This window comes from Rhinatrema bivittatum, chromosome 3 (genome assembly GCF_901001135.1).
Source record: "Rhinatrema bivittatum chromosome 3, aRhiBiv1.1, whole genome shotgun sequence".
Taxonomy (NCBI): domain Eukaryota; kingdom Metazoa; phylum Chordata; class Amphibia; order Gymnophiona; family Rhinatrematidae; genus Rhinatrema; species Rhinatrema bivittatum.
The window spans coordinates 463,413,979-463,440,475 of NC_042617.1; the positions used below are offsets into that span (position 1 = coordinate 463,413,979).

Consider the following 26,497-nt stretch of genomic DNA (forward strand, 5'->3'; position numbering starts at 1 on the left):
AAACTTTTAAAAATATATCCAAAGCAGAAAGCCTGTGAGGGAGTTAGTTGGACCGTTAGATGATAGAGGGGTTAAAGGGGCACTTAGTGAATATAAGGCCATCACGGAAAGATTAAATAATTTCTTTGCTTTGGTGTTTACTGAAGAGGATTTTGGGGAGGTACCCATACCGGAGAAGGTTTTCATGGGTAATGATTCAGATGGACTGAACAAATCACGGTGAACCTAGAACATGTGGTAGGCCTGACTGACAAATTCAAAAGTAGTAAATCACCTGGACCGGATGGTATACACCCCATGGTTCAGAAGGAACTCAAAAATGAAATTTCAGACCTATCAGTAAAAATTTGTAAGCTATGATTAAAATCATCCATTGTATCTAAATAATGGAGGGTGGCTAATATAACCCAATATTTAAAAAAGGCTCCAGGGGCAATTCGGGAAACTACAGACCAGTTAGCCTGACTTCAGTGCCAGGAAAAATTGTGGAAAGTGTTCTAAATATCAAAATCACAGAACATATAGAAAGACCTGCTATTAATTAAATTGACTTAGAAAATAGCCACTGCTATTACTAGCAACGGTAACATGAAATAGACTTAGTTTTTGGGTACTTGGCAGGTTCTTATGACCTGGATTGGCCACTGTTGGAAACAGGATGCTGGGCTTGATGGACCTTTGGTCTGACCCAGTATGGCATGTACTTATGTTAATGTTTGTTTGGTGAAACTAATGGAGCTTAACCAGGTTGCTGTGGGAACAGAGCTAGTTAAACTGAATTAAAGCTGGGTGCTGGGGTTATTAGCTCTGTGAGGTTTCTTTATTGCTCTAGGGAGAGTGTTTGAGTGGAAAGATTTGAAATTTAAACCAAACTGAAAATTGTCCAGGAAAGGGAATTATATGAACCCTTGAATTACTTGTACTGCTGTTCTTTACCTTAAATGTTTTTGTTTTTTTTTAAATCTTTTTATTGATTTTCAAACAATATCATAAACAGTATTCCGGTACATATGGTTACAGTAGAAAATCCATAGGTATCCCGTTAACAAGATAACCATACATTCAGAAACAGGTGAACATTCATCTATTTAGTACACCAACGGTATATATAATGACAAATCTAACAGGGCCTTCCTCGAAAGGGAGGAAGCTGATCAATGGGACCAGTGAACAAAACAACATAATGCCATGAGAACAAAAACCGTATTCGAACCGTTCATTAACATAAAAGAATCACATGACGATGGAGGGTTAGTAAAGCATATCTGAATACTGGTGATGTGCCATTATGATCCCAACTGTCTTTGTTTGCAAGAGTTGGCTGTTATTACTAAAAACCCCAGTAGTCAATCCTCCCCATCCCCACTCCCCCTTCCCCTTAAAGCACGCAGCATAGGAAATTAGATTTATTATCCCCTGACAACTAGCAAGTGAATGAGTGAATAGGTAGGACCACGACTAGTGACTTCGTAGCACTGCACCTCACAGGGGAGGTTAAGTGAAAAGCGGTACTTAATATCATCTGCTACTTGTCAGTGAAAGCCATACTCCTTATAATACCCTCTCGTGTGTGGCGTCTGGTACACAGGGGGAACTATCATGGTGATAGGTATTTAGGAAAGGACCCCAAACCTTAGAGAATTCTGCTTTCTTTTTTTCGCTTTGTGTATTTGCAGTCATTTGTTCAAAAGTCGCCAATTGAATCATTTTTTGCACCCAATGGTTGAAATGTGGGACATCCTTAGAAACCCAGTGTGCCAAGATAATTTGTTTAGCCAGAAGCCCCGCTTTATTCAGGAACATAGTTACATGAGGATTGAAACGGATATGAGGCGTCAGATCGCTACCAATCAACCATAATTGAGGGTGTAAAGGGGATATTACATCCCCATACTGTAGCACAAAAGGTCTTTATATGGGCCCAAAAGTCCTTAAGCTTATCACAGGTCCTCGGGCCCCCCCAGCAGGGTATCATTATAAGGCTAGTCCAGATAAAAAATATGGTGTAGGCGAGCGGTTGCCTGAGCCCACCCTAAGTTAAGAGGGAGGCTGGTAACAGAGGCCTGCAGCAGAATTTTTCAACGGTGGCACCTCCCAGGCCGCTTCTCAGTCTACTAAGCCCCGATGTATCCGCCATGTCGGGAGGCCGTTAACCAAGGAGCGCAGCATAGTTGTACAACGATGTCACCTCCCGAGCTGCTTCCCATGCGACTAAGTCCGGTATATCCGCTATTCCAGGAGGGCCAATCATTGTGTCCGACAGTAGCTGGGAGACAATATTCAAAGGTGCTGTGCCCTTCTGCCCATTAGGCAAAGGGGAATAACTGCTGCGGCAACATACAGATCCTATGTCGGGGGATAACACATGCCCTGCGTGAAATATTATGGTAGTGAGAGTCCATGTACATAACCAATACAGGTTCAGGAAAAAGCAAGTTAACATTTCACATGTTGGCCACGAACACTTCCGCTTGTTCCACGTCCGCAAAAACATGTTCTTTGCCTCCATGCTTAAATTTCAAAATAGCCGGGTAAGCTAATTGGAATATAATGTTCTCGTTGAAGAGGTCCGTGCACAGCGGACTAAACTGTTTACATTTCTGAGCGAGTACTGCAGAAAAATCCTGGTACAGACGAATTTCAGCATTGGTTTCGCCCGATAGGCTTGCAAAATTCTCTGCTTTTGAGACCAATTCAGCAGTTTGGCAATTATAAACCGTGGCCAGGTGTCTCCCTCACGTCGTCACCCAAGATGGTGCGCCCTTTCAAAGTGGAAAGTCGGGCCGAGATCAGGTAAGCCCTGGGCCTCCGGGAGCCAAGTTTCCAAAATAGATTGCAAGTTAGTTTCCCCCGAGGTCTCAGGGAAGCCAGACAGATGGATGTTGTTTCGTCTGGCCCTGTTTTCTAAGTCGTCGATCTTCTCTGTTTGTGCCGCTACGGTGGTTTCCAGGGCTTGCACCCTACTCTGCGTGGCCAGGGAAGTATCCTCCAGTTCGGAAACCCGAGTTTCTATTTCCGCCAAACGCGGTAGCAGTTCTGCAAAGGAAACTTTCAGGTCCTTAAGTTGTGTGGATAAATCATTGAACCGACCATAGAGGGCAGCCACTACCGTGTTGGTAACATTAAGGGTAAGATCCGTTTGCGATGCAGTTGGGTTCGAAGTGCTAGGAGGTGTCCACCATTTTGAGAATTGCTGCTCCTGATTTTTCCTTTTCTTTTTTGCTTCCCTTCAGGGGCATGCTATTCGCGCCTTTAAGCATAAATTTATCTATAGACATTAATTTACAATACTCGGTGTAGAATTTAAGGAGATGTTTGCTGATTGCAGAAGGGCGGGGCACAGAGCTAAAGCAGAAACGTCCGCTCAGCTACACCGCATCACGTGACCCTCCTCTACCTTAACTGTTAAGGAAGGCAAACTCATACATACCCAGCCAGAAAATGCCTATAATTGTAAAGTGTGGTTTAGCACCTATAAGGAGTTAGTGCTAGTGCTAGCAAAATCCTGGTATCCCTACATGAAGGAACTTAATCTAATGCAAATTAAAGAACTGCTGTCTCTTCCTTGTGAATGCAAAACTCTATATCTGAAATTTAAAAAGTTAGATAAAAGCGTGTTTAAATACCTGTTACTACTAGTGAGATTTAGCTAAGAAAATCAGACGCAGGGAGTCTTAAATGTTGGTAATGTTCCTGCCACAGTTTTTATTACAAGAAATGTGAAGCCTTAACCTGGGGAGAAGAAAAACAACCAATAAGGGCTGAATAACATAGTCTGGGTAAAACAAATAAGCATGGGTGTAGCTTGCTTATTGCGGCGGTTACTACCCCTAACTAATCAAGCTTGATATTTCACTTGGATGCAGCTCCATCACTGCTCTCTACATCAATGGTGGGGGTGGAAGGGAAATAGAACCAAAGAGCTAAGAGAAACAGATAAGTATGAGAAAAAAAAAATGTGTGAAGCTTGCTGGGCAGACTGGATGGGCTGTTTGGTCTTCTTCTGCCGTCGTTTCTATGTTTCTATGTCTAAATTGCAACTAGCTTAATAAGTGTTATGTATTTTTGCTTTAGAGTATAGCCTTTAGTGGAAGATTGGTTAAAAGCTGGAGAGAAGTTCTGTGTCCATATTGTTTTGTTTATTGCATATAGCATTAGATGAATAAACTGTAAGAAGCTATATAGTTGTGAGTCTCATGTTTCAAGCCTTAGAAATGGAAAGCTGTTGATTGCCAGGACCTGAGATGAGAGTGTCATTATTAGATACCCCATGCAGAAGTCAGGAACAGAGCCCAACTTGTGACTGACCAACTTTCCTCGGCCATTGGTCAAACCCAATGTCACACTAACTGTTTACTCTAAGTCTCCCACACAGAACCTAAACAGACTGAAGTGCCCCCTTGTGGAGGAAAGCCAGTACCCTATTACATTATGCACCAGCATGGAACTTGAAGCAGCTCCGCTGTGCAGGAAATTTTTCTCCATCTTGAACAGGAGAGGCTCTAACCTCCCTCTCCTGTCTTCAGGAATTGAGGAGGCAAAGAAATTCCTGATTAGCTTCAATATCAGGTCTCCCACTGATTGGGCAATCCTCTAAGCTAGAGCTGAAGGAGATACATTATCTTCAGAAACCCAGATTGGCTCATCAGAGTTGGGGGCAAGCCTGAAGAAAATCCTGGGGCCACAACTACTGCTGTTATGGCAACCAGCTCCAATGTTCTCTGCACTCGTTACATCAGAGTTCCTAAAGACCACTCCATAGACTGTGCTGATCTGTTCTCCATGCCACAACATTCACTGCAGGATTCTAGAACTTGCATGCTGAAGCAGTCCGCTCTAATATCACACATGGTGCCATGGACTGCTAGGCTGAGTGTACAGATGGCACCTTGGAGTGCCCTAGATCTGGGTAAAATGGGGGAGTCAGTACCTGTACTAATGAGGCTATGTCATACCTTAGTGTTGAGGAGGGACCCACTCCAACAGGGCCTTGCACTGGTGGCATCAATCTTCTCTTCGGCTCCAATGGTGATGGCCCTAAAGGATCTCTCATGCTGTTTAGCCACCTTTTTCTATGTCTCTTCCAGCGCCGATAGCTTCTGCGCCATACTCAACCTCAGACCTGAGATGGATCCAGAAAATGGTGCCACAGAGGAAGCCTTCCTATGATTGCAGGGATGAGAGGGGAAAATTTCCATCTCTACTCCTTGCGACAGGAGCCTGAAGAGGCTTCGCTCCTAGAAATAGAGCAGCTCTGCTGCACCATCTTATGTCAAAGCTTAGTGCTCTTTCCCAGGGTCTCCATATTCCAGGCAAGGTACTGCTGTGCCCTGCTGGTCATGCAACTACAAAACGTTCAATGAGTATTGGTTCAAGCACCGATAGTAGACAGAGTGAATATCCATGATGGACATAAGGCGCCGACAGATGCAGGCCTCAAACACACTTACTGCCATAGTATGTTGATCTTGGGGTTTTTAAATTTTGAGATCTTCTATCCTTTTTTTGTTTTAGAACTTAACAGTTCTGCTGGAGGGGCTGCTGAGAAGCAGTGAAAATGAGAAATTACTACTTGTTTGATAATTTCCTTTTCTTTAGGATAGTCAGATGAATCCAGAACCTGTGGGATGTACCCAAGCTACTACTGAATAGGGCAGGAGGCTGCCAGCAGTCCAAGCAAAACCACATGTGCAAAGACTGCGTCCTCTCAGGACTGCACATCCAGACGATAATACATGGGAAAAGGAGGACGATGTCGCAGCTCGGCAAATGTCAATGGGAGATAATCTAACTTCCGCCAATGACACTGCCTGAGCCCTAGTGGAATGAGCCCTAACCTGACTAGGCAATGGCTGTTCAGTATCCACGTATGCGGCAGCGAGTACCTCCTTAATCCAGCTCGCCCTGTTTACTACCGCCATGGAGACAAAAGGTAATCAGTCTTCCTGGGAGGTTTAGAAAACTCCAGATACCTCAAGATATGTCTCTTAACATCCAAGAGTCACAAACAGACGATATTCCTCCATATTTCTTTCCCTATCCAGAGACAGCAGGGAAATGGACAGATTTAAGTCAAAATCTGAGATCACTTTTGTCAAAAAGAAAGGAACAGTATGCAGTTGTATCGCCCCCAGAATCATTTGAAGGAACGACTCTTGGCAAGACAAGGCCTGCAGCTCGGAAATTTAACATGTAGAACAAATCGCCACAAGAAACACTGTTTTCAAGGTCAGTAACTACAAGGAAAGGTTACGCATTGGTCTGAATGTAGGGCCCAGTAAGAAATCCAAAACCAGATTCAAACTCTACAAGGGCACCAGTAACTGCAAGGGAGGACAAAGATGTTTCAATCCTTTCAGGAAACGGGCTTCATCTAGATGAGCTGACAAGAGACCATCATTCACCTGACCCCTGAAACAGGCAAGAGCCGCTACTTGCACCTTTAAGGAATTAAGGGCCAATCCTTTATTCAATCCATCCTGTAAAAACTCCAAAATGAGCGGGATCTTAACCGAACGAGGAAGAACACCTCGATCTTCACACCAAGCTTCAAATACTTGCCAAACTCGTACATAGGCTAAGGAAGTGGAAATCTTTCTTGCTTGTAGCAAGGTGGCAATCACTGCAGTAGAATATCCGTTGCTTCAGCAAGTGAGCCCTCTCAAGGGCCATACCGTAAGACAAAATAGAATTGGATCTTCGTGAAGTACAGGACCATGCTGCAACAGATTCCTGTGCACTGAAATCAGAGGGGGAAGACTACCAGGAGCCTTTGCAGATCTGCATACCATGGTCTTCTGGGCTAATCTGGTGCTACCAGAAGCACCATTTCTCTGTGATTCTTGACACTCCAGACCATTCTGCCAACATGGGCCATGAAGGAAAGGCATACAGCAGCTTGTTCTCCAGCCATTTCTGTACAAAAACTTCGATACCCAATGACTTTGGATCTCCCCTGTGACTAAACAAATCGAGGAACCTTCGTATTGCGAGAAATCAACAGCAGGTCTAGAAACAGCAATTCTCTATCAGCTGAAATGCCTCGTATGACAATACTCATTCTCCTGGGTACAGATTCTGTCTGCTGAGAAAGTCTGCTCTTACATTGTCTTTTCCTGCAATGGGCGAGGCTGAGATCTCCAGAAGATGCACTTCCACCCATTCGATAAATTGGTCTATCTCCTGCGACACTTGCTCTTTGTTCCTCCCTGTCGATTGATCTAAACCACTGCCGTTGAATTGTCTGACATTATCCGGACCACTTGACTCTGCAGCCTAGCGCTGAACTAGAAACATGCCAACCAGACTGCACATACATCCAGCTGATTGATGTTCCAGAGAGCCTCTTCTGCCCTCCAGAACCCTTGCTCTGTCAGTTCCTGACAGTGAGCGCCCCAACCCTGGAGGCTCGCATCTGCTGTGAGTACTAACTAGTCCAGTGATTTTAGGGACACTCCCTTGCTGAGATGATCAACTTGTAACCACCACTGTAGTTGAGAACAGACCTCCTCGGCAGGTGAGTCAAATCGAATAGTCCTGAGACTGAGGGCTCCAACGAGACAGTAGGGAGCGCCGAAGAGAAAGCATATGCACCCTCGCCCATGGCACCAATTCCAAGGTCTCCGCCATCAGTCCACGTACCTGTAGCTAGGAACATGGTGGTGTCAGGCATATTGGTTTCATCAATAGACACATCTGCACCATCAAATTTTGAATACGACCTTCTGGCAGGAAAACCCTGCCCTGCTTCATGTCGAACCGAAACACCAAGATACTCTAGTGACTGAAATGGCTAAAGACTGCTCTTGTACATACAAGAGAAGTGCAGAATAGACTTTCAGGTCCAGAAATTTATCAACTTTATCATCAAATATATTAGTATTTCATATAAAGCAAAATTGCTTACCTTGTAATAGGTGTTATCCCAGGACAGCAGGATGTAGTCCTCACATATGGGTGATGTCACTGACGGAGCCCTATTGCGGGAAAACATTTATGTCAAAGTTTCTAGAAACTTTTGACTGGCACTGTGAGGCCACTGAGCATGCCCAGCATGCCATGATATTCTCTTCCACAGGGGTCTCTCTTCAGTCTCGTATGTAGCAATAAGCTTTAGCAAAAATAAAATAATAAAAGGTAACATACCCAACTCCGTGGGGTGGCAGGTGGTTTTCGTGAGGACTACATCCTGCTGTCCTGGGATAACACCTATTACAAGGTAAGCAATTTTGCTTTATCCCAGGACAAGCAGGATGCTAGTCCTCACATATGGGTGATTAGCAAGCTAGAGGCTGAGTCATTTTGTAGTGAAGCAACATTGAAGTATTGTTGTTGAAAATGAGACAGCTGAAAATCACAGCAGGTTGAATGCAGGAGAAGTTGGGATTCAACTGGAAACAAGTTCTGTAAGACAGATTGTCCATAGGCTGAATCTTGTCGTCCTTCTTTGTCCAAACAGTAATGAGCTGCAAAAGTGTAAGAGAGCTCCATGTTGCAGCTTTACATATGTCAAGAACTGGCACTGAACGATAGTGTGCTACTGAGGCTGACATTGCTCTTGGAGAGGAAGGCCTGCTTTTTCATAGCAAAACTGTATGCAATCTGCTAACCAGTTGGATAGAGTATGTTTACCCACTGCTTTACCCGGCTTGTTTGGATCATAAGATACAAAGAGTTGAGTGGGTTTTCTGTGGACTGCCGTGCGCACGCTTACAGTCCAAGGTATGTAAGGCCTGTTCTCCTTTGTGAGAATGAGGTCTTGGAAAGAATGTGGTTAAGACTATGGATTGGTTGAAGTGGAATTCCGTAACTACCTTGGGAAGGAATTTTGGATATGTACGGAGAACCACTCTGTCATGTAGAAATTTTGTATAGGGTGAGTACGTGACAAGTGCTTGTAACTCACTAGCCCTTCTTGCCGATGTAATGGCTATGAGGAAGATAGTCTTCCATGTGAGAAATTTAACATCACAGGAATTCATGGGTTCGAAAGGAGAACGCATGAGCCTTGTTAAGACCAGATTCAGGTCCCATTCTGCAACTGGTGGCCAAATTGGTGGTTTGAGTTGAGTTAAACCTCTCATAAACCTGCTGACAAGAGGTTGTATGGATATTGGTGTATCTCCAATCTTGTTATGGTAAGCTGAGATAGCACTTAAATGGACTCTGACAGATGATGTCTGAAGACCAGAATCTGAAAGATGGCATAAGTAGTCTAGTAGAGAAGTTGTGGGGCAGGAGAAAGGATCAATACTTTTTTGCCCGCACCACAAAGTGAATCTTTTCCATTTCAAAGAATAGTTCTTTCGTGTGGAAGGTTTACGTGAAGCTATAAGCACTTGAGGTACATTGGTTGAAAGATTAAGTGGTTGTAAAATCAAGCTTTCAACATCCATGCTGTCAGGGAAAGGGATTGAAGGTTGGGATGGCGCAACCGACCCTGATCATGAGTTATGAGAGTGGGAGTTACTCCCAGATGAACTTCTAGACTGTGAAGTCTAGAAGTGTGGGAAACCATACTTGTCGAGGCCAATATGGGGTTATGAGTATCATGGACCCTTTGTCCTGTTGTAGCTTCACTAGAGTTTTGGTTATGAGCGGTATTGGAGGATTCGCCTACAGAAGGCCTGAGTTCCAAAGGCGAGCAAAGGCATCCTTGGCTAGCTGGTTCTTCTCTTTGTGTAGAGAACAGAAATTGTCCACTTTGTGATTCAGATGTGACGCAAAGAGATCTATTGTTGGTTGCCCCCAACAATGAAATATCTTGGTCACTACTGAGGGATCCAGGGACCACTCGTTTGGTTGGAACTGACGACCGAGTCGATCCGCCACTACATTGTGAATGCCTGCCAGATAAGTGGCCCGGAGGAACATTGAGTGATTCAGGGCCCAGCCCCAAATCTGTGCAGCTTCTTGACAAATGAGATACGAGCCCGTACCTCCCTGTTTGTTGATGTACCACATATCAACTGTGTTGTCCGTTTGGATGAGAACAGTCTTGTGTGAAAGGCAGTCCTTGAACGCATGCAGCAAATAACGTATAGCTCGAAGTTCCAGGAAATTGATTTGAAATGTTGCTTCGAGTTTTGTCCAAATACCATGGGTTTGGAGATTGTTTATGTGAGCTCCCCAACCCAAGGTGGATGCATCTGTAGTTAAAGTTCTCTGCGGGACTGGTTGTTGGAAGTGAAGGCCCTTGCGCAAATTGTCCTTGTTCGCCAAAGTAGAGATGAACGTAGTTGGTGGGTTACTTGAATTGGAGAGTACAGTGGTTGAATGGCTTGGATCCATTGTGATCGTAATGTCCATTGGGTTACTCTCATGGTGAGTCGTGCCATAGGAGTGACATGTACTGAGGAGGCCATGTGGCCTAGTAAGGTTAGAAACTGATGAGCTGTTGCTTGTTTCTTTGAGTGAATCGAGTTTGCCAGTATGGAAAGTGTTTCTGCTCGATCCTCTGGTAGAAAGGCTTTTGAGAGGATGGTGTTCAATTCTGCTCCGATGAATTGAAGCAGGTGAGATGGAGTAAGATGGGACTTTTGATAATTGATGAGAAAGCCCATGGAGTGAAGTAGAGTAATTGTTCGACTGAGAGAAGTCAGCGCTCCTTGTTGAGATTGACTCCTGATGAGCCATTCGTCTAAGTAGGGAAAGACATGGACACTTTCCTTGTGCAAGTGTGCTGCTATTACTGCCAGACATTTGGTGAATACTCTGGGAGCAGAGGGAAGTCCGAATGGCAGTACTCTGTATTGACCCAAAAACAGCAAGGTAGGCGATCCAGTAGTGCAGAAGCGAAACAACGAAATGGGATGCCACAACGAAGTCTTTTTCAAAACTTTATTGATGGAGACGTGAAAAACTGCCCAACTCTGGCCGAGTTTCACCACATGAAGTGGCTGCCTCAGGGGCTCTTTTGGCGTCAACCGTATTGAAAGACAATTGATTCAATTCGTCAATGGTGCCATATACGTTTAGATGTATTCAGCGAACATCGTCTCCTTGAATAGATGGAAGTGGAGACGATGTTTGCTGAATACATCTAAACGTATATGGCACCATTGACGAATTGAATCAATTGTCTTTCAATACGGTTGACGACAAAAGAGCCCCTGAGGCAGCCACTTCATGTGGCGGTACTCTGTATTGGAAATGTTGATTACCTACCATGAAGCGCAGATACTTGCGATGAGGAGGGAATATTGGAATGTGAGCGTAAGCGTCTTGAAGATCCAGAGAACAAAGCCAATCTCCTGTTTGAAGAATTGGAAGCATGGTGCCTAGAGAAACCATCCTGAACTTTTCTTTCTTTAGAAATTTGTTGAGATTTCTGAGGTCTAGGATGGGACGTAGGCCTCCGGTTTTCTTTGGAATGAGAAAATACCGGGAATAGAATCCTCTGCTCTGCTGAGTCCGGGGCACTGGTTTCACAGCCCTGGCTTTCAGAAGGGTGGATAATTCTACTTGCAATTGTATTATGTGATTTTCACCGAGAGAGAAAGGTTTTGGAGGAAAATCTGTTGGAATTGAGAGGATATTGAGTTGGTAACCTCGAGATACTATTGCAAGTACCCATTGGTCCGTTGTTATTGGAATCCAATTGTTGTAAAACCAGGATACTCTGCCTCCTACTGGAAGTTCTGGCTGAGGATTGGAGAGGTAGCTGTGTTCTCTGGAAATGGCCTCAAAAGCCAGGAGCAGGCCCTGTCTGTGGCGTCGGTTGAGGCCTATTCACCCTAGGTTGTCTGGGTTGTGGTCGTTGCTGTGTTCTAGAAGGCCTGGTTCTAGATGTAGGAGGGTAATACCGCCTTTGTCTATAAAAAGGTCTTCTAGTTTCTTTCCGTTGAGGCCTATGCCCAGAGTGCATAGGGGGATCCTGTGGAATTGAGGAAAGCTGTCTCAGGGTTTCAGTATGTTCTTTTAATTGAGCAACTGCATCCTGGACTTTGGATCCAAAAAGGTTATCTCCTAAGCATTGCAGATCTACTAATTTATCTTGGACCTCAGGCCTGAGGTCCGATGCTTTAAGCCATGCCCAACGCCTGGCACTGATCCCAGATGCAGCCACTCTTGAAGCAGTCTCAAACCTGTGATAGGCTGCGCGAACTTCATGTTTGCCTGCCTCCATCCCTTTGAGGATGTTGGACTGGGCTGCTTCTTGATATTGTGATGGAAGAGATGGAATGAATTCTTGCATTTGTTTCCACAAATCTCTTTGATATTGGGTCATGTAAAGTTGATATGAAGAGATTCTCGAATTTAACATGGCCGCTTGGTAGACCTTTTTGCCCAAGGAATCTAAGAACCTATGATCCTTACCTGGGGGATTTGAGGAATGTGGTCTAATTCTTTTGGATTTTTTCTGTGCAGACTCCACTACTACTGACTGGTGAGGGAGCTGCGATTTTTGGTATCCAGTAGCAGACTGCACTAAATATGTACTGTCCATTTGTTTGCTGACAGCTGGCACTGAGCAGGGATGTTCCCAAATACAATGTTGCAAATCTAGGAGAACATCATGCACTGGTATAGCTACCACTTGCTTTGGAGGGTCTACAAATTGAAGTACCTGCAGGGTTTGCTGTCTGGTGTCTTGTTCTGTGACTAATTTGAATGGTATGGTGTCAGCCATTTCCTGGACAAATGTTGTGAATGAGAAATCTTCTGGAGGAGATTTTTTTCCTTGGATCTGGTGGAGATGGATCCTACAAAGTCTTCAGATGAAGTATCTGATTGTGTATCACTGCAAGTATCATATTCGTGTACTTGTGGGGAAATTGTTGAAGTCTTAGGTGGTGGAGGAATTCCTGAAGGTCCTGGTAATGGATCCTCAACAGGTGACTCCTCAATGTGCTCTTCTTGTGGATTAGAAGGAAGAGAATCGAGCAGATCCTGATATTTTTTCATTAAGATCTGATATAGTGCTGACTCTGGGCATCCTGGATCCCCAGGAAGGAGTGACACCGATGGTGATGGGTTTGGAACCGAAGATGGGAGTTATCTTTGGTGGTCGCTTCGAAGTCACCGTAGTTATCGATTTAGTCCCCGGCATCAGTGTAATTATGGACATCGGCATCGGTGCTGGTATCGACAGGGTCGTCGGCATCGGTATGGTGCCCAGTGTTAGTGAGGTCACCGACATTGGCATTGAAAGCGGCATCGACAGGATCGTCGGCATCGGTATGGTGACCGCTGTTAGCGAGGTCACCGACATTGGCATCGATACCAGCATCGGTGACGTCACCGGCATCGGCACGGTCACCGGAATAGGTATCTGTTCCTTCAAGGCCTCGATCATCGCTTGTCTTATAAAAATCGACAATTCCTGCGATACAGCTGCGGTAGATGGAGTAGCTATATGCGGTGGCGGTGTGGGTGTTGATAATACCTCCACCGATCCCTGTGTAGGTTCGATCGATGATGTAGGCTCCGACGCTGGTAGCGGAGTTTCCTGATGCTTTTGCCGTTTAGCGGTTGGTTCTCCCGGGGAGAGGGTTAACGCTCACGTCTGTGCCTATGTTTGGGCCTATTCTCGACTACCGACCTTATCGATGCCGTCGAAGTCGATGGCGATGCTTGATCTCCCGATCATTCCAGACGACGTTTTTTCAGCAAAACTTTCTTGGAAAATCCTGCTGGGGACGATTTCGTCGATGTTGAAGGAGAAGGAAGAAGCTGAAGGTGAAAGAGGTGTTCCATTTTCTCTTACGTTTTCTTCCTCTGGGAGTCATCTCTGCACATTGAGGGCAGGATGAGACATCATGTTTGTCCCCTAAACAGAGAACACACAAGGTGTGGGTCTGTTATGGACATAGTCCGATTATACATCGGACATTTTTTAAAACCCGAAGCCATCTTTTCATCAACAGCAGTCGATGAAAAGAGGGGAAAAATTTTGAGAGAGAGTTTTTTCTTAAAGTAAAAATGAGACTATAATTTCTCACCGTTCGGTGGAAATGAGAGAGAGATCCCGTATGGGAGAAAAATATTTTGAAAAATCAATGACTTTTCAGTCAGTAATTCTGTGAGAAGACTCACAGGACTCCTACCTCCGCGATGCTTACAGCAGTGCAGAAAAACGAAGACTGAAGAGAGACCCCTGTGGCAGAGAATATCATGGCATTCTGGGCATGCTCAGTGGCCTCACAGTGCCAGTCAAAAGTTTCTAGAAATTTTGACAGAAAGTTTTCCTGCAATAGGGCTCCGTCAGTGACGTCACCCATATGCGAGGACCAGCATCCTGCTTGTCCTGGGATAATGGCAACTCCACTGGGTTTATAATAACAATTCAACAGGTCCTCCAACATGGATCCCATGTTTCGCCGCGTCTTTATGACAGCATTCGTATTTGTTGCAAGTCAAGAGTTTCCAGACTTGCAACAAATATGAATGCTCTTATAAAGACGCCTGTCCCACCCGACGCAGCCTGACGGCGAAACACGAGGTCCATGTCGGGGGACCCATTGAATTGTTATTATAAACCCAGTGGAGTTGCCATTATATGAAATACTAATACATTTGATGATAAAGTTGATAAATTTCTGGGCCTGCAAGTCTATTCTACACTTCTCTTGTATGTACTTGTATTGCTGAGTGCAGCCCTAGCTCCCTTAAGAACATAAGATATGCTATACTGGGTCAAACCAAGGGTCCATCAAGCCCAGTATCCTGTTTCCAACAGTGGCCAATCCAAATCAAAAGTAACTGGCAAGTACCAAAACATTAGATAGATCACAAGCTACTAATGCTTATTAATTGCTGTCATAGCAGTTTGCGGATTTATCCTCTATGAACTTATCCAAACCTTTTTTAAACCCAGTTACACTAACTACTGTAACCACATTCTCTGGCAATGAATTCCAGAGCTTAACTATGCACTGAGCGAAAAATAATTTTCTTCGATTTGTTTTAAATGAGCTCCTTGCTAACTTCATGGAGTGCCCCCTGGTCCTTTTATTATCTGAGAGAGTAAATAACTGATTTACATTAACTTGTTCAAGTCCTTTCATGATTTTGTAAACTTCTATCATACCCCCCTCCCCCCAGTCATCTCTTCTCCAAACTGAACAGATCACTTTCAACGTCTGCATGCTAGAATCAGGAAACGGGCAACATCAGGATGAGCCGACAAAGATCCGCCATTCACCTGACCTCTGAAATAGGTGAGAGCTGCTACTTGCACTTTAAGGAATTAAGTGCCAAAATCTTTATTCAAGCCATCCTGCAAAAATTCCAAAATGAACAGGATCTTGACTGAACAAGGAAGAGTACCTCGATCCTTACAGCAGGCCTCAAACACTCGCCAAACCAGCACATAAGCCAAGGAAGTGGAGAACTTTCTAGCTTTTAGCAAGGTGGAAATCACTGTTGCAGAGTATCCACATTTCAGTAAGCGAGCTCTTTCAAGGGCCATACCGTAAGAAAAAATTGAGTCAGATCTTTGTAAAGAACAGGACACTGCCACAACAAATCTCTGTGTGCTGGAATCCGAAGTGGCGATTCCACCAGGAGCTGCCACAGATCTATATATCACGGTCTCCTGGGCCAATCCGGAGCAACCAAGAACACAATCCCTCTGTGGCACTTGATCCTTCGGAGCAATCTGCCCAACATGAACCATGGAGGAAAGGCATACAGCAACTTGTCTTCCAGACACTCCTGCACCAAAGCATCGATCCCAAATGACTTCAGATCTCTCCCGTGTCTGAAGAATCGCAGAACTTTCGCATTGCGAGAAGTTGCCAGCAGGTCTAGAAACGAGACCCCAGTGATCCAGAATCAGCTGAAACACCTTGTTTGACAGCATCCATTCGCCTGGGTCCAGACTTTCCTGGCTGAGAAAGTCTGCCCTTACATTGTCTTTTCCTGCTGTATGCAAGGCTGAGATCATCTGGAGATGTAGTTCAGCACATTGCAGAAGTTGATCTATCTCCTCCGACACTTATTGGTTCCACCCTGCTGATTTATGTAAGCCACAGTCATTGTGTTGTTCAAAATTATCCAGACTGCTCAACCCCTCAGGCTGTCACTGAGCTGCAAGCATGCAAGCTGGACTGCCCTGGCTTCCAAATGATTGATGTTCCAGACAGACTCTTCTGCATTCCAGCGTCCTTGCGTGGTCAGTTCCCGAAAGTGAGCTCCCCAACCATGGAGGCTCGCATCTGTTGTCAGTACTAGCCAGTCCAGTGGTGCTAAGGAAATTCCCTTTCTTAGATGATCTGGCTGTAACCACCACTACAATCGGGAGGAGACCTCCATCGGCAGGTGGAGCTGAACCGAATAGTTCAGCGACTCAGAATTCCACCAAGACAACAGGGATCGCTGAAGAGTAAGAATATGCGCTCTTGCCCATGGTACCACTTCCAGAATTGTCATCATTAAACCAAGTACCTGCAGGTAGGATCATACGGTTGGACGCAGTGTGTTCATCAATAGATGTAGCTGTGCCATCAACTTCTGAGTATGAGCTTCCAGCAGGAAAACCTTGCCCTGTTTTGTGTCGAACTGAACCCCATGGTATTCCAATGACTGAGAAGGCCGAAGACTGCTCTTGGCCAGATTCACCACCCAGCTAAGCTCCTGCAACAGGGAGATCACTTTGCAGGTCACCAGGTGGCTTGCTTCCAGCAACTTGGCTCGAATCAACCAATCGTCCAGATACGGGTGTACTTGGATCTGTCCTCTCTCATTTCTACTGCAACTACCACCATTACATTGAAAAGGTCCTGGGAACGGCGGCCAGACCAAAAGGCAGTGCCCAAAACTGATAATGATATCCCAGAACTGCTAACTGCAGGAAGCGTTGATGCTCTAGTTGAATGGGAATGTGAAGATACGGATGATGATGCTGATCCTGACTCTTGAGGATGGTGAAATTCTTCCAGGATTAGAACCATATAAGACTATGCATATAAGACAGGTCCAAAGAGGTCAGAAATTCCCCCAACTACACGGCCATTATCACTGTGCACAAGGTCTCCATGCGAAAATGCATCTCCTGCAGATGATGATTGATACCTTTGAAAACCAGGATAAGATGAAAATATCCTTCTTTCTTGGACACACCAAAATAAATTGAATATCACCCCATATTTTCTTGAGACTTGGGCAAAGGAATCACAGCCCTCAGACTGAGGAGCCTTGCAAATGTACCCTCCACTGCCTGCTTCTTCTGCGGGGAGTGGCAAGGAGAGACCATGAACATGTTCCGAAGAATACTGTGAAACTCCAACACATATCCCCTCCAGGACCCATTGATCTGATGTGATCTCGACCCACCTCTGATAGAAGAGAGAGAGGCGTCCCCTATCTCCTGTTCCCAGGGGTGGGTCAGCAAACCTTGATTGTGATGCCGGGGAGGATCCACTTCCTGAGCCTGCGCCCCTTCTCGCTGTTTGGGACGAAAGGACTCAGACCTACCAAAAGGCTGAGTCTTCTGAAAGGATATCCCTCTATAGAGTCAAAAGTGGTTGGATCCCCTAGGACAACCTCTCATGCTAAAGGAGCTTAGCATCTGCTTCTTATCCTCCGGTAATCAAAGAACTGGTGATTCGCCCCATTTACTGGCCAGTTTCTCCAACTTGCTTCCAAAAAAGAGTGAGCCTTTAAAGGGCAATTTCAAGAGGTTAGTCTTGGAGGTTGCATCGGCCAACCAATTCCTAAGCCATAACTGATGCCTGTCCGCTATTACTGAAGCCACCCCTCTAGCTGAAGTTTGGACCAAATTGCAGCCTGCATGTGCTATGAAGGCAGTCGCTGGCTCCATTACTGCCCTGGAATTCACCTCAGAGTCATCAACCTCAAGAGAGAAGTAAACAAGAGCAAGCCACCAGCGAACAACAAGAAACTATTTGCAAAGACATTGCCACTGATTCAAATGCTTGCTTAAGGATAGTTTAAATCCTTCTATTGTATACATCCTTCAAGGCCATTCCTGAATCTATGGGGATAGTCGTCTGCTTGGAGACTGCACATGCAAGTGCATCCACCTTCGGAAAACGTAAACGCTCTCTCACCACTGGATCCAAAGGGTACAGGCCTTCCAAAACCCGACCTCCTTTGAAATTAGCCTCTGGGGCACTCCACTCAAGATCAAGCAATACTTGAATGGCTTCTAACACAAAGGAAAAACAAGAGGCTTTATGCAGGGAAATCAAAATTTCATTTTTCTTTTGCTCAGACATGGAATCTGCCCCAGGTACTCCCAGCATTTTCAAGGTCAGAGAAATCAGGGCCGGCAGTTCATCTCTATGGAAGAGCCGTAGCATAGTCTTATATGGTTCTAATCCTGGAAGAATTTCACCATCCTCAAGAGTCAGGATCAGCATCATCATCCGTGCCATCCAGATCTCTATCAGGCAATCCTGTTGCCGCCTAGGAGTACTCCGGCAAGGTAGGTCCAGGCAAGGTTTGCACCTGTGACTCTGCTCTGGGAGCACTGGACGGGGCTGAGAACTGCACATGAAGAAAGGATGGCTGAGGCATACTCACTGAGCTGTCTTCCCCTGCTGAAGAACCAGTTAGGAGAGCTCCAAAATCAGGTGCCATATGTGAAACATCTTTACCCAGACCTACATCTGGCTGGGAAGAACCAGGCTTAGTGAAATCTGAGGAAAATAATTCTCCCTGAGCCTCCAAACAGTGCTGGAACAAGTCAGCTGGTACTCCTGGATGAGATGCCCAAATATGAAAGGCAGCACAAAGATAAAGGAGCTTAGGTTTCTTAGATATGTGCCATTAGACCAGTGGCACACTGATCGGTGGCTGAAGACATGCATCTAGCTGAGTTTTTTGGGGGGTTTTTAGGATATCCAAAAAATTCTAGGCATCCAACACCCAGGCATACCAATGCCTAAGTGTCCAAGACTTACGCGTCCCTAGTGATAGGCACTGTGAAAAAACTTAAGCGTACAGCAATGTTCAACTTGTGCACACAGGTAAGCAGAAGGCCACTTAAGGTGCTGCTCAACTTGGGCGCACAGACTACTAGGCCTGCCTAAGCATCCAAAAACTGGATGCACAACTTGAACTGTAGAGGGCAGCCTAAAGAAAGCGCGAAAAACGCCATTGAGGCCCACCATGCAGTGTGCAGCGAAAATGCCTCAGAGCAGGGCCTAGCCAACAGAGGCTGCTCAACCTGCCAGGCTGCCCATGTCCCTCAACCTCCGATGGAATGGAACGCCAAGCACAGAGACCGGGGGATGGAGGAAGCCCTACACCAAAAAACCCTCATCTGTATTTAATTTTTTTTTTTTAAATAAAAAAAACTTACCTGGCTGAGTGCAGAGACGGCCTAAGCAGCCCCAAATGTTATAAATTAGATGTTTACCCTAAGGGAATCAGCACTCCCCAAAAAGGGGTTACATGTATTTCAAGAAAGACCACCTACTTAAAAACAAAACTAACATATATAGAATATAAATGTTCTAGTGCAAAGGCCCAACAACGTTAATATTTTACCAATGTTATTGCTAATTTCATTGTAAAGCTGATTTCGGTTTTCTCTAATATAATATTGTGCATCCAAGATTTCATTTGTTTATGTGCTCTCCTCCTTATTTTTGTTACCTCCTTTGAGATAAATATTAAAGTTGTTTAATCACCCACATGCTCAATTTATCAGTTTTGCACAGTATCTTCTCTTATCACCAATAGCAAAGGAAATAGGCAAGATAATTTCTTTGAGGGGTTGTATTTATATTGATGTGTTTATTTTGGTATACTAAAGTTACATGAAACATTTTCTATTTTCTGTGAACATAGACTTGCTGAAAACTTGAATATTTGGTTAAAAAATTCTGAAGATTCAAAAACACATAACTGTGCAATGTATTTAAACAATGTTCTATAAAAACACATTCTTGTCCCCCAACTGTTTAACAAATCATTTACAATATGTCTACAGATTTAAAAAATAAACAATGTTTAAATCCTGTGAAAAAAAACAAAACTTGGTAAGTATATATGAAATTGTATTAATAAAAAAACCACAAATCATGAAGTTGAAAACAGAAGATTAGAGAAAAGAAATAGATCAGATTATTTATGACAAACATGCAGAATAGACATATGCAAACAATCTGAAATTCACACTTGTCAGTAGTATTTAAGAAACACTGACGATCATTTAAGCACACAATACAGAAAAAATTCAATATATCTCCTTGTTCTGAAAAAAAAAATTTTTCATGCTTTTCTGAATTTTTCAATTTTAAACAAAATTTTAGTCCTCCCCCTATTTTTTTTTAACAAAATATACTGATTCTAAACCTGTAATTTTACATATCTATTTCCTATTATTTTGCTTTTTGGATATAGATATTGATATTCAATAACCAATACATATGCCTCCTCAAAAGTAAAGAGTGTTGCCTCAAATTCTATAACAGCAAAGTGCAGTTGCTTCCTGTAACAGGTGTTCTAGGACAGCAGGATGTTAGTCCTCACAGATGGGTGACATCATAAAATGGAGCCCGGCATGGAAAACTTTTGTCAAAGTTTCTAGAAACTTTGACTGGCATACTGAACATGCCATTATCCACGCGTCAACACAAGAACCCCCTTCAGTCTCGTAACATAGAAAAATACAAGCGAAAAATAAAATAAGAAAACAAGTAGAAAACCAACTCCACAGGATGGCGGGCAGGTTTCCTGAGGATTAACATCCTGCTGCCTTAGCAGAACACCTGTTACAGGTAAGCAACTGTGCTTTCTCCTAGGACAAGCAGGATGGTAGTCCTCACAGATGGGTGAATACCAAGCTCCAGGCTGTTCCCAGCAACAACCAAGACCAACAGGTACCGAACAAGGTGCCAACAGGCACAAAAACAACTGACGTATTGTTAGATGGTAGGGAGACAGCCTTGTCTCAACCAGAGGGCCCTAGATAGGAAGAGTTGGGTTTAAGTCTGGAAGAGATTGCGTAGGACAGATTGGCCAAATCTACCATCTTGTCGACTATCCTTGACAAGCAGTAATGGGTGGCAAACATTTTTAGGGAGCGCCATGTCGCAGCCCTGCAAATTTCTGCAACTGGAATCGCCCATATGTGGGCCACGGACGCCACCATAGACCTCACAGATTGAGCTTTAACTCAGCCTTCTAGCTGAAGGCCCAGTTGCACATAGCAGAATGAGATGCAATCTTCTAGCCAGTTGAATAAGGTCTGTTTACCACCGCGACCCCATTCTATTCTTATTGAAAGAAATGAATAGTTGAGTGGTCTGTCTAGGGCTTACTAAGTGTTCTAAGTAGAAGGCCAGAACTCTCTTGCAATTCAACGTATGTAAAGCCCGTTCCCCTTGATGGGAATGGGGCCTCGTAAAAAAACTGAGCAACACAATGTATTGATTGATGTGAAAATCAGTCACGACCTTAGGCAAGAACTTGGGATATGTATGCAGGACCACACGATCATGAAAGAATTTTGTGTAGGGTGGGTACATAACCAAGGCCTGAAGCTCGCTTACCCTATGAGCCGAAGTAACCACCACCAGAGATAGGACCTTCCAGGTGAGGAATTTCAGCTCACAGGTGTGCATAGGCTCAAAAGGAGGATGCATGAGCCATGCCATCACAACGTTGAGATCCTAGGACACAACCGGGGGCTGAGAGGGAGCTTTAGCTGAAGCAGGCCCCGCATATAGCAACCTACCATAGGCTGAACAGAGATGGGCGCACCAGCGATACCCTGATTGCAAGCACTAGCCACACTCAGATGAACTCTAACCAAGGTGGTTTTAAGCCTGGCTTCGGAAAGGTGCCACAAGTAGTCCAAGAATCTTGGAAGTGGGCATGTGAACGGATCTAATCCATGCCCCTCACACCAAACAGAGAACCTCTTCCACTTCAACCTGTAAGACTTCCTAGTGAAAGGCTTTCTGGAAGCCACCAGCACCAGGGAGACATTTTTCTGAGAGGTCTAGGGGCTGAAGGACTAGGCACTCAATATCCAGGCCATCAAGGCCAACGCCTGCAGGTTCGGATGGTGAGAGGGCCCTGATTCTGTGTTATCAGATCGGGTGCAATCCCCAGGCTGATGGGATCCCTGATAGAAAGTCCTGAAGGAGAGAGAACCAGACCTGCCTAGGCTACTAGAGCGCCACGAGGATCATGGTCCCCCAAGTCCTGCTGGAGATTCAAGTGAGGTTTCAGGAGGAGCGGAAGAGGAGGGTATACGTACAGGAGACCCGTGCCCCAATGAAGGGTGAAGGGGTCGAGGGTAGACAGCCATCCATTCTGAATAAGGAGCAAAAATTGCTCACCTTGCAGTTGTATGGGAAGGCGAAGAGGTCCAAATCTGGAATTCCCTACAGACGGAAAATTCACGCTGCCATCTTCGGGTTCAGTGACCACTCATGAGGCGGAAAAGAGCGACTTAGACAGTCTGCCAGCAGCACGTTCAGCATTCCAGGAAGGTATGTCACTCCCAGAGACATCCTCTGCAACAGAGCCCAGGACCAGATCTGCCCAAACTCCTGACAGAGGAGGAACGACCCTGTGCCTCCTAGCTTGTTGATATACCACATCGCAAACTTATTGTCCATTCAAAAAAGAACTCCTTTGTGGGACAAGCGGCTCGGAATGCCCAAAGAGTGTAACCAATTGCCTGACGTTCTAAGACATTTATCTGGCAGAGAGCTTCCTGGGCAGTCCTGTGACCCTGCGTGTAGAGGTTGTCCACATGGGCCCCCCAGCCCTGGGAAGAGGCATCGGTAGTAAGTACTACTTGAGTGGGGCAGCCTGGAAGGGTATCCCCTGTTCCAGATTGGAGAGATTCTCCCACCAGGACAGAGAGACTTTCAGAGGTTGCATGATGGAGACATGGGCCTTGAGGTCCTGGAATGCCTGCTGCCATTGCGACTGCAACATCCATTATGCTCTGGACTGATGCTGCCATGTGGCCCAACAAGCGAAGCAGTAGACGGGTACTTACGCACTGACTGTTGCACATCAAGGTTGCCAGCGAGGATAGGGCAAGGACCCAATTGCGGAGCAAGAATACTTTGGCTTGAGCCATATCCAACCTGGCTCCTATAAAGTCCAGTTGGGGGGACAGACAGATGTGGGACTTCGGGTAGTTGATAACAAAACTGAAGCGCCCACATGGTCAGGGCCAAAGTGCTCAGCGCTCCCGCATGGGAATCGCTTTTGACCAGCCAGTCGTCTAGATAAGGAAAGATGTGTCCCACACGGTGTCTGAGATGTGCTGCCATCACTGCCAGGCACTTGGTGAAAACGCGAGGGGCTGAAGCCAAACTAAATGGGAGCACTCTGTACTGTAGTGAGTCTGCCCCACCACAAAACAAAGATACTTCCTGTGAGTGGGGAAGATGGCAATGTGGGCGTAGGCATCCTTGAGGTGAAGGGAGCAGAACCAATCGCCCTTCTGGAGGAGGAATTTGTTCAATGCACTGAGATTGAGAATGGGGCACAAGCCTCCAGTTCTCTTCGGTATCAGGAAATACCTCGAATAAAATCCTCGACCTTGCTGATGACGGGGAACAGGTTCAACTGCTCTTGCAGTTATGGAGGTTGGAGAGCTCTGTCAGAAGTATGCCCTGCTGGGCGGACGAACCCCAAGATGGACATGGGGTAGAGTCCTCTGGGATTTCTCTGAAATGTAGTCTATACCCCTGCCGAACTATGGTGAGGACCCATCAGTCTAAGGTGATGATTGACCAGCGATGGGCAAGCAAAGAAGTCTGCTTCCCACTGGAGGATCGGGTGCCAGGGGTATGACATGCTGACTCATGCTCCCTTGCCGCCAGTCAAAACCTCGTTGCCAGGGCCTATTGGGAGGGGGGGTGACTGGGGTCTAGAAGTTTGCTGTTCATGGGAGTGGCCCTTGGAACTAGCACAGGGCATGCAAGTCCGGGAGGCGGAGGGATAATACTTCCGTTGCTGATAGGACTTCCTGGAACTTGGTCGGGAAGACTTCCTGTCAGAGGACGGTGGGTCCGAAGCACTAGCGAATAGCTATTGAAGGATTTCATGGTGATTCTTCAATTGAGCTACCACATCCCTGACCTTGTCCCCAAAAAGTGATTCTTTCCTGTACAGGGGAGGTCAGCCAACTTCTCCTGGACCTCTGGCCATAGGTCGGAAGCATGGAGCCAGGCCATCCTATGGGCAGCGATGCCAATAGCAACCACCCTGGCTGCTGATTCAAAGTCATTGTAGGTGGATCTCACCTCGTGTTCTCCAGCTTCAAGACCTGTTGTGTAACAGCGGAGAATGACTCCTGCTGCTGCAGCGGCAGGTGTTCTACAAGTTCCTGGACCTTTTTCCAAAGGTTCTGGTTGTATTAGGTCATATACAACTGATAGGAGGCTATACGGGCGATGAGCATGGCACCCTGAAAGACCTTCCTACCCAAGGCATTCAGCTTCCTATGTTCTTGACCCGGAGGATCAGAAGCATCGGTGGACTCCACTACCACAGACTGGTAAGGGAGATGGGGGTCTCTCAAAACCCAAGGCCTGCTGCATCAACTAGGTGGCGTCTGCCTTCCTTATTTACTGAAAAAATGGAAATCAGGTGTTCCCACATCTAAAGGTGGTCCTTAAAAATGTCATGGATAGAAACAGCCACTATCTCCTCTGGGGCATCACCAAATTGGAGGACTTTCAACATTTTATGTCATGCATCCTCCTTCGTAAGGAATTGGAAGGGCCATGGCCCTTACAAAGCCTGCGAAGGAGAGGTCCTCTGGAGGAGACCGATGCCTTTCCTCTGGAGGTGAAGGTTCCAAGAGGGGGTCATCAGAGAAATAATGAAGAGTCATCTCCCCATAGATCATATTGACCTTCCTCCTTGCTTAGGTCCCCATGGGGTTTGCGTGGGTGAGGCCTGTGCAAATCCCCAGATCTGGGCACAGAGGGTCTCAAAGGCACCAAGGGAACCGATGGCCCCGGCGGCAATGGGGGCACCAGAGGTCTCGAGAGGCCAGATGGCCCGGGCAAAGGCTTGGGAAACTAAGGTCTCGGGACCACAGCCGGCGCCGGCGGTCAGTGCGTGTCTTCCTCCTTGGAGGACCCAATGATGGAGATCACTCCCGAGGGGGGCATCGGTGGCCGTTGGGCAACCGAAGGTTCTTCGGGCACCAGTTGCATCGAAAGGGCGCCAAGTAGGATGTCCAGATGCTCGAACAGGGGCACCAAGATAGATGGTGTAGGCTCCGGCAGCGGTATCGGTATGGGGGGCGGTGGCAGGGGCAGTTCAATGCTTCACAGGGATCTGAGCACTGAACTCTGTACCCTGCAGTCCAACTCCTCCTGGACATCCAGTGAGAACAGGACTGATGGAGGGGGACAAGGCTTCACCAGAGCCTCCTCGGAGCTCCGAGGAGGCACGGTGCCTGGCACTGGTATCAGTGGGGAATGCCTGGGACTCCCGGATCTGTCAGAGGATAGGGCCTCTTCACCATGGGGTCACTTCGGTGGCAGCATGGCAGCCACTGGTGCTGCACCGGAACCGGCACCGTGCATCAACTGCGATCGGTGTCGGTGTTTCCGGAATCTCCCACAGTACTCGCCCCAGTCTTTCCCTGGCACCAAGGAGGCTGAGGATCCCAGCATTCTTGAAAGCAGCGATACTATAGAGGAGTGGTCACCGTCTTCTCGGTCCCTGGGCGATGCCACAGGGGGTGTAGAGAGGGATAACGCATCGAGCGCTTCCCCTCGACCCCTGGGTGTTGATGAATCTGACGTGGGTGTGGAAGGAGCAGACCTTTTGAGACCAAAAAGTTTCTCCATTTTATTGAGATGAGCACAACTGCCCTTGGGGGTCATCGGGTCGCACAGCTGACACCCTAGGATGTTGTGCAATGCCCCCAGGCAGACGATACAAACCCCTTGTGGATCTGTGATGGGCATGGTCCACGGGCACCGACGAGAACTGGATGACACCATGAAAAAAGAAAACAACCAGCGAGCAGTCGATGATCAGGGGCCACCGGGAAGCGACACGCCAAGAATAGACCGCAGCGAAGGGAGGAAAAATGAACCTATCACGCTGAGGAGGGTACACTGACCGGAGAAGGGGGACAAGATGTTTAGATGGGAGAAAAACTGTTAACATTGAAAGAGAAAAACACTTGTAAAATTGAGCTCCAAAACCACGATGCAACGAGACTGAAGAGGGACCTCGCATGGATGCGCGGTTAGGGCATGCTCACTATGCTAGTCAAACCTTCAAGAAACTGACAAAAATTTTCCGTACTGGGCTGCAACTGATGATGTCACCCATCTATGAGGGCTACTATCCTGCTTGTCCTAGGAGAATCAAAATGTCTGTGCTACCTTAAGTAGATGATGCAGATTGAGTAAACTTACTTAGTATCTTTCAATATAACAAAAAATCCATAATAGAATGTCTTTTCCATGTATTTCCTTACTAACTCTTCAACAATATATTGGTCAGTGTAAATTAGTTTGTTTGCAAATCTCTTTAGGAACATTATGCAGTATTCATGCAACATATTAGTAAAAATGGGTAA

General features: G+C 45.9%; 1 protein-coding gene across 10 annotated transcripts in view; it reads right to left on the minus strand.

Moving 5' to 3' along the window:
• The window catches only part of FAM49A (family with sequence similarity 49 member A), a 260,849-nt gene that overhangs the window by 166,392 nt on the left and 67,960 nt on the right, over positions 1 to 26,497 (minus strand). The gene's annotated exons all lie outside the window — the stretch shown is intronic.